We start from the raw sequence: 9,641 nt of genomic DNA, 5'->3' as shown, positions 1-9,641 counted from the left end.
TGGGCGTTCTCCTTAGTCTATGGGCCATGATCCCAACTTCTACATCTCTTGGATGTGTGGGGCTTCTTTAATCTTATGGCTAGATCCCATCTTCTAACACACTTGGATGTGTGGGCCTTCCTTGGTCTTATAGGTTTGGGCCCATCTTCTAACACAATTGGATGTGTGGGCCTTCCTTGGTCTTATAGGTTTGGACCCATCTACCAACACTTTGGATATGTGGGCGTTCCTTTGTCATGTGGGTTTGAGTCCATCTTCCAACAGAATCCAAAATTCAACATTTTACAAAAGTTTGTACAATGCTTTAAAATAAGTACATACAAGTATAGCATAAAAAAATGTCCACTGGAAAATGAAGGTGGATGGGTGTATTCTAAAACAACTAAGCTGGACGTAGGAGGCGGCTGAGGATTGTCTCTAGGAGGTGCTCAATCCTCTACTGTCCAGCCTTCATCTGGTCCTATGCAGCACGGATAATTTCTTGAGTTGCCACTACATCATCGACAACTGCCTCTAGAGCTGTAAGACAATTAGTGGAGGTTGAGGTTTCTTATTGTGTGGTGCCTCTTCCTAAATTTAAATTGGTGTGTGGGAGGATCTGGGCTAAGCTCATCTTCTGATGCTACTGTGGCTACAATATGGATACCTTTGGGATCTTCTCTTTTTGAATCCATTGACCTCTCCATTTGGCAAATCCAAATTTGCTCACTTTAGTTTCTCCTATGGTCATCTTCTTCGTGATGTCCACTGACACCTCGTCCAAGATGTCGATTCCACATCTAATCAAGATGGTTGTGATCTCTTGTGAGAATGGAAAACCGTTCGCACATGTGCTCATCACAATATCAGCCATCCGAATCGCCATAAAGTAGTTGACGTTGATCTGCACTTTCTTGAAGATGGCCATCATCCAAAAGATATCGGCCATAGTCAAGCGGTAATATACTAAGTGTTGAATTTATGGAAAAAGGGAAATACTTCATTGACTTCATTAACTTATTATAATCGGAGTACATGAACCTCTATTTATAATAGAGGAAGGTTGTAGAGTCCAATTACAATAAAACTACCTTTGTCCCAATTACATCCAAACTCTAACACTAAAAGATAAGTCATATCATAATTAAATAACTCGATATAGATAAAAGGCAAACATAACTCAAACTAGAACTCTTATAGGACGTGGACATAAGATAAAGATGCCTTTGTGAGTCCTTCTTGATCTTCCAACTTATGTGATAAGGGTGCCAGCTTGTGGTAATCATGGTGGGTCCTACTTCTTAGGCGCTTGTGCCCATCTTATGGGCCTTCCTTGGTCGTGTGGCCTATCTTATAATATTCTTAGATATGTGGGCCTTCCTTGGTCATGTAGGCTTGGGCCTATCTTCCAACACTCCCCCTCAAGCTGGGGGTGAGAGAACAACATGAACTCCCAACTTGTTGCAAATTATGTATAGAATCTTTTTGAATAAAACGGCACATCTTCCAATATGCCTTCATCTTCCAACACTCCCCCTCACGTTGTTGTGTCCTTCCATGAGACCCTACTGGCATAATAATAGTGAGAGTAAAAATCAATCCTACCCGATAAGACATTGCTCCATAATCCAGTCCTAATGCTAGATGTAGGGCACACTCCATCTTCTGTAGGTAGTGTGTCTATCGGCATTGATCTAAAGTGTCCACCATCGTGTCACTACACAAGACAACAACTCTCAAGTGGTAGGAGTAATAAAAGACATTACAGGGGGGGTGGGTGGGGTAGTGGGTTATTTATATTACTGTCCAAATCTTGACACCAACTCTCATGGTATCCCAACCGTGATATTTTTTAGAGTTAAATTTATCATAGTGTCTCAATCCGGGCACTGACATTCATGGTGTTCGAACCGTGATATTTTTGAGAGTCAAATAAATTATGGTATGAGAAAAGGTATTGAAGCTACCTCTTCTTCAATAATAATGTCTCATCCAAAGAGACATAATAGTAGCAGCTGTAAAGTAACACAACCATCTTCCGACACATATAACACGAACCAAAATAATAAACCTTGTAGAAAGATCCATGAAATATTCATAATCTGATATAAATATTTTTTCTTAGATGCATAAGCTTCATCTTTTGTGCTCCCCTTTTCGTGAATATTTTGGTCACATAAACTTATCCACAATATATGGAATAAAATACCTCTTTCTTGTATTCTTCTACTTCTCTCCCTCAAGTTGGGAGGTAATGGCAGTGATCCCAGCTTGAACCAAATATCATAGATGCAGCAATAAGACCAAATAATATAGATTTAGTAATAATCCCTTAAACCAGGGAGAAGTGAGATATTTTTCTGATATATCAACTCAAAAAGTGACGCAAAACAATCGGTTTAAATTCGGATTTTTCATCGCAACAGAATACCAACATGACCTTTGATTCTTCCAATGTGAATATATCTTTAAATATTGATCAGATTTTTTGAATTTAGGATCCCTTTTCCATAATCATGAGAAAAATAAAGAAGAAAGAAAAAGAGAGGACAGGGGAGAAAAGCTCTCGGGTAGAGCAGAAAAAATTGAAGGGGAAAGGATGAGTTGCGCCAAGCAAGGAGAGGGAGAGAGAGAACCAAACTTGGGATTGCTTGTTTAATTTTGAATTACAACGTCTCTATTTATAGGAGAGGTGGAGGTGGAGTCCTCATACAAGTTGTGATTCAATCCTAATTACATTCTAACTCTGACTCTTCAATATAAGTAAGTCTCAATATAAGTAAGTCTATTCAAACTAGAACTCCTAGAAGACTAATTGGAGTAGAACTAAGAGTTCTTTATTATCCACATGAATATAAGGGATAAGCCAGCTCGTGGCCTTATCCTAGTGGGCCCCTCATGATTCTCCAGTGCACCTTGATAATTGTGCCAGCTCGTGAGATATTGTGGGCCCCACTTGATCTTCAAGTCTTCTAAATCAAATCAACTTGTGCTTCTTGATTCCTTTACTCGAGCTTGCTTTGGGAGAGGACTCTTCTTGGTGTCCCAAGTCCTCTAGGATTCTCCTTGATGACCTACGTCCTCATGGTGGGTCCCACCAGCTTGAGCACCATGGTGGGCCCCACATTGTAACACTCCCCCTCAAGCTTGGGTGAGAAGACATCATAAACACCCAGCTTGCTGCATATGGTAAACATGATCTTGTGAGTGATTGGTTTGGTGAGGATGTCTGCAACTTGATTTTGTGAGGAGATGTGCTTAAGGGATAAGAGACCAGCGTGGAATTTTTCTTGTATAAAGTGGCAATCAACTTCAATGTGCTGTGTCCTCTCATGGATGACTGGATTCGATGCAATATGTATTGTTGCTTAGTTGTCACAATATAGATCCATTGGAGCTTCTTTATAAAATCCCAATTCAGTGAGAAGAGACCATATCCATAAAAGTTCACTTACAGTGTGTGCCATGGCTCTGTATTCTGCTTCTACACTGGACCATGCTACCATATTCTATTTTTTACTTTTTCATGTAACCAGATTTCCTCCAACCATCGTGCAAAACCTAGAAGTAGATTTTTTATCATCTGGGGTTCCAACCCAGTCTGCATCCGTGAATCCCTCATTGTTGAAGTGCCCATGTTTTTTATAGAGGAGCCCCCTTCCAGGAGCCCCTTTCAGATAACGTAGTATCCTCTCAAGTGCTTGCCAATGACTAAGTTGTGGCTTGTGCATGTACTGACTTACCACACTTACTGCATATGAAATATCTGGCCTTGTTACACATAGGTAAATAAGATCCCTACTAACCTTTGATATTTGCCAATATCCACGTCTTCTCCAGTGCCTCCACATAACTTTGTATTTGCATCCATAGGAGTGTCTACCGGTTTGCATCCCAACATACTTGTTTCTTCTAGTAGATCAATGGCATATTTTCTTTTGGATAGAATAATCCCATATCTGGATTGTAAGGCCTCAATACCCAAAAAGTATTTCAGTAATCCAAGATCCTTTGTCTTGAATTCAGCACATATTTTTTCTTTTATTTTTTGAATGCCCTTATAGTCACTTCCAGTTAAAATGATATCATCAACATAAACAACTAGAATCACCTTACCTCTTGCTGTGTTCTCAATAAATACTGAGTGGTCTGCAAAGCATTTGTAAAAACCTGCCCGTATGATGGCTTGACTAAAATTTTCAAACCATGCCCGTGGGGATTGCTTTAGCCCATATAGATATTTTTAAGGCGACATACAAACTCCCCCTCAGTGGTTGTTGCATATAAATTTCTTCTTTTATATCTCCATTGAGAAATGCGTTTTTGACATCCAGTTGATATATTGGCCATGATGAATTAGTTTCCAAGGATAATAATATACGACCGAGGTCCTTTTTGCCACTGGAGAGAATGTCTCATCATAATCAGTGCCATATCATTGAGTGTATCCTTTAGCAACCAGTAGAGCTTTCAGTCGTGCAATAGTCCCATCCGGATTATGTTTAATTGTATAAACCCACTTGCAACCAATGGGTTTTTTGTCTGTAGGTAGAGGAACCAGTGACCATGTATGATTCTCATTGAGTGCCTTCATTTCTTCATCCATTGTTGCCTTCCACCATGGATGTTGTAGAGCCTTCTGATATGACTGTGGAAAAAATATGGAGGAAATAAAAGAAATAAACTGACAACATAGAGGTGAGAGGCGATGATGAGACACAAAATTGGAGATAGGATGAGAAGTAGAAGGTTGAGTGCATGAACGAGGTTCTTTTCTTATAGCAATAGGACGAGTATCAAATTGAGGACCAAAAATGACTGGTGATGAAGGACGTACCTCTAGTGGATCCGAAAACTTGGCAGGTATGGTATCGGCTACTGTCTCTGGGGGCTGAACAATCTCTGTATCTCGAGGCACAACCGGTCGAGGAGAACTTGGTACTGATGATATACCAGGTGGAGCACTATCAGAATAATATGAGGAGTCTTCAAAGAATGTTACATCCCTGGACAAAAATAAACGTTGCAAAGAGGGACTTTAACAAACATAACCCTTTTGTGTTCGAGAGTATCCCAAAAAGATACAGTTTATAGATTTAGGGTCAAGTTTGCTATGTCTAGGCAAAGTATTATGAACAAAACATTGACAACCGAAGACTTTCAATGGTAATGCAAATGGATCATCATGTGGTAAAAGTTTAGAGTAGGGAGATTTATTCCCTAGAACAGTAGATGGTAGACGATTTATAAGAAAACATGCTGTAAGGACAACATGGGGCCAACAAAAATATGAAACTTTCATGGCATATAAAAGACCTCGAGCTACCTCAAGAATATGACTATTTTTTCATTTGGCTACACCGTTTTGTTGAGGAATTAGGCACATGATGTTTGATGGATAATGCCATTCTCTTGACAAAAGGAGTCAAGGTCTTTTGAAATATACTCTTTGGCATTATCAAACAGGAGGATTTTTATCTTCTGACCAAAATGTGTGAGTACCATCACATAAAAAGATTTAAAAATAGATGGTATCTTAGAACACTCTTTGAAAATAAACAACCAAGTTGTGTGAGTGAAATCATCAATAAAAGTGATAAAATATTTGGCTCAAGAAATATTAGAGACACTCAAAGGCCCCCAAACATCAGTATGAATCAATGAAAAAGGAATGTTACTTTTGACTTCTGGACGAAGAGAGTATGTACTCCTTTGATGTTTACTTAACTGACATACCTCACAACTGAATTCTGACTTTATCTTAAGAGATGGAAACATATGATGAAGAGATCGTATGGAAGGATGTCCCAACCGATTGTGCCATAATCGTGTCTCATTCTTAGTAGTAGACACCATATTGACCTTTGGCACATCCAAGTAGTAGAGTCCCCCTTGTTCATGGCCTCCACCAATCACCTACTTCGTTATAAGATCCTGAAAAACACATGAAGTAGGTGTGAAGGTAATCGAGCAATTAAAATATTTTGTAAGCTGACTCACAGAGAGCAAGTTTAAAGGAAAGGAAGGAACAAAAAGAATATTATTGTGCGGAAGTGATGGGGTGAAAAAAGTTGAACCTTTTCCTTAGACTTTGTTTTGAGAATCGTCAGCTATGGTAACAAAGTTGTGTGAAAGACTTGAAGAAACAGAATGTAATAAAGTTTTTTTACCTGTAAGATGCTCGGAGGCTCCTGAATCAATTATCCAGGATGAAAAGAAGGCAAATAGCATACCTGAAGCAGTAGTGGCAGAGGGGTTAGGAGAAGACCCTAGCATGGTCTTTATCTTCTGAAATAATTCATACTCTTCATCAGTAATACTTTTTTGTGCAGCTGGGGGATTGTTTTCTTGTGCATTACTCATGAGGGCTTGATTAGCCCTTGTCGATTCTGACTTGTCATTCGCTTTTGTAGCATTTTTCTTTATTGTGGCCATATCTATGACAGTAAGTGCATGGCCTATAACGGCACTTGTCTATAGTGTGGCCCCAAAATTTACAATGAGTACATTTAATATCATCCATTCGGCCAACACTATAACCTTTTCTTTTTCTCATATTCTCGTCAGCCATCATAGGCTCTTCTTTTTCAAAAAAACTTCAAATAATTTTCACCCAATAGCACTTCTTCAATCAACTCGGTATAAGTAAATATAGCATCAATGCTAATTATATTTTTTTTCCAGAAAACCACTCATAAGAGGCTCAATAGCAATCTTCAATATCAGGGAAATCTTATCCCACAAAAAATTTCTGTGGTGAAGCCAAAAAATTGGCATAAATTCGGATTTTTCAATACAATAGAATACCAGCATGACCTTTGATTCTTCCAATTCGAATATATCTTTCAATATAGATCAGATTGACATGAAATTTTTTCCCTCTGAAAGTAGAATTAAATAAATTTCATCCAAGTATAACAAATCTTCGTAAAATATAATTATCTGATGATAAATAATCTGATAGGATTCGGTCTCTGTCATATGGCCGAACTAAGTTCTATTTCTCCTGTTTTTCCATAACGACCATAGACTCTTCCAAGATCAATATCTCCTTATAAAAAAATCATACTGAGAATGGGTTGAATATGTCAGAAAAAAGACTTACAAATATTTCTTTTGATATATATTTCTTCATATAAAGTCTAGTTCTTGATAGCAAAAAATACCTCGGAATCTAAAGATTGCTGCTGCTGCTTGAACCTTTTTGCAATCGAACCTTCGCTCATTCAAATATCGATATTTCTCTGTAGATAACTCCGATTGGAACAAATAATTCTTCTTTGGAAAGTAGACTCAAATATATTTTCTCCAATATATAATTTTCAATATGGAAAACTCCGTAAGTCTTCCTTCACAAGAGCCTTCTTTGAGTGGTGTTGATCATCACTTTTCTAGAGCAATCTTTTGTTGAGGGATCCTAAATATGTTGCTCTGATACCATATTGAATTTAGGACCCCTTTTCCAGAACCATGAGCAAAATAAAGAAGAAATAAAAAGAGAGAAAATGGGAGAAGAGCTCTCAGGTAGAGCAGAAAAAATTAAAGGGGAAAGGATGAGTTGCGCCAAGCAAGGAGAGGGAGAGAGAGAACCAAACTCGGGATTGAATGTGTTGCTTGTTTAATTCTGAATACAACCTCTCTATTTATAGGAGAGGAAGAGGTAGAGTCCTCATAAAAGTTGTCATTCAATCATAATTACATTCTAACTCTAACTCTTTAATATAAGTAAGTCTATTCAAACTAGAACTCCTAGAAGACTAATTGGAGCAGAACTAGGAGTTCTTTATTATCCACATGAGTATAAGGGATAAGCTAGCTCGTGGCCTTATCCTAGTGGTCTCCTCATGATTCTCCAGTGCACCTTGATAATTGTGCCAGCTCGTGAGATATTGTGGGCCTCACTTGATCGTCAAGTCTTCTAAATCAAATCAACTTGTGCTTCTTGATTCATTTACTCGAGCTTGCTTTGGGAGAGGACTCTTCTTGGTGTCCCAAGTCCTCTAGGATTCTTCATGATGACCCACGTCCTCATGGTGGGTCCGACCAACTCGAGCACCATGGTGGGCCCCACATTGTAACAAGATTTATATGAAATTTTCTTCGTCTGAAACTATAATTAAATACCTTTCATACAAGTATAATTTCTCTTCATAAAATATAATTATCAGAAGATAAATAATCGGATAGATTTCGGTCTCTGTTAGCTGGCTGATCTAAGTACTTTTTCTTCCTTTTTTTGCATGACCATTGACTCTTCCAAGATCAATATCTCCTTATAAAAAACTCATATCGAGAATTGGTTGAATGGGTAAGAAAATATACTTACATATATTTCTTTTGATATATAATTCTCATTATAAAGTCTCGTTCTTGATAGCAAAAAATACCTTGGAAGTTGAAGCATTCAACTACTGTTCAATTTTTTTTTAATCTGACCTTCGCTGTTTCAAATATTGATTTCTCTTTGTACATTAATATGATTGAAAATTGGTTAAATATTTAAGATAATAGACTTATAGATCTTTCTTTTGATATATATATATCCTTATAAAGTCTCATTATTTATAGCATAAAATACCTTGGAATTTGCAGCTTTCTACTGCTGCTCGAACCTCTTTCGCAATCTGACGTTCGCTCATTCAAATATCGATTTCTCTTTGTAGATAACTTCGATTGGAAAAAAATCATTTTTATTTGGAAAGTAGACTCAAATATATTTCCTTCATCATATAATTTGAAATATGAAAATTTTATGCACACAATAACATTATTATTTTAATTGTTTTTCTTTAATTTACTTTTTTTATTTTAGTTAAAAAATTAATAGGCCACATGAGACTTTTTGGAATATTTCATTTATAGGAGTATTTTAGTAATTTTTTATCTTAAACCTTGTAAGGGTAAACCCTATTTAAGGGTAAGAGTAATGAGAATGTTAAGCTTTGATTTTTAGGTTAAACAGCGTTTTGAGTCCTCCTCAACGAGCTCAGGAGTGTGCGTTCCCCTTAACGAACCTAGGGTTTTCAAGCTTCTCTTTGGCTTGATCTTCGTCTCCCTCTTTTTCCTCCCTACGAATCCATGTGTTAGATTCGGGACCATAATAACTGGTATCAGAGTGGGAACACAACGAGCCATTCTATGTCCTAAGAAAAATGGAGTGCCATGCGCGATCAATCGGAAGAAATACCCGCATGGTGTCGAGCATTTGACGAAAGTTGGCGTGCAATAGAGAAACTCGTTGCCGTAGTCGCTCGAGATGTTGTCTCGGACGGGCAGGAGACGCAAGAACTCAGAGAGCCCTATATCTCTCCAACGGTGGTGAAATCCAAAATTGGGGACACAGAAATTCCTTCGTCGGAAAATCCGGGATGGGGTTCGTCATCAAACCCTTTCTCACAGGAAGTCATATGTCTTCCACAGGTGATGCATACCACCCTGAGACACCTCCCTCTCAGAAAATTGATAAGCGGAGAAGCTCCAAAGGGGTGTTCTTCACCAATGAAAAAATCCCAATGAGCAACCAACTGCAACACCTTTCGGCCGGGGTCCATCATGCCGGCAGCCGAAATGATGAGGAGAGAAAAGAAGAAAGGGAGATGGGAAAAAGGGGAACCACCATGCTTCTCAAACCATAAGACAGAAAATCCCCCAATGGAGAAGCC

This window comes from Aristolochia californica, unplaced genomic scaffold (assembly GCF_029961685.1).
Source record: "Aristolochia californica isolate CCGP_79_NKW_82.1479 unplaced genomic scaffold, dmAriCali1.0.hap1 SCAF_9, whole genome shotgun sequence".
Lineage (NCBI taxonomy): Eukaryota > Viridiplantae > Streptophyta > Magnoliopsida > Piperales > Aristolochiaceae > Aristolochia > Aristolochia californica.
The sequence above is the reverse complement of the archived record's forward strand: the minus strand, read 5'-3'. Positions refer to the sequence as shown.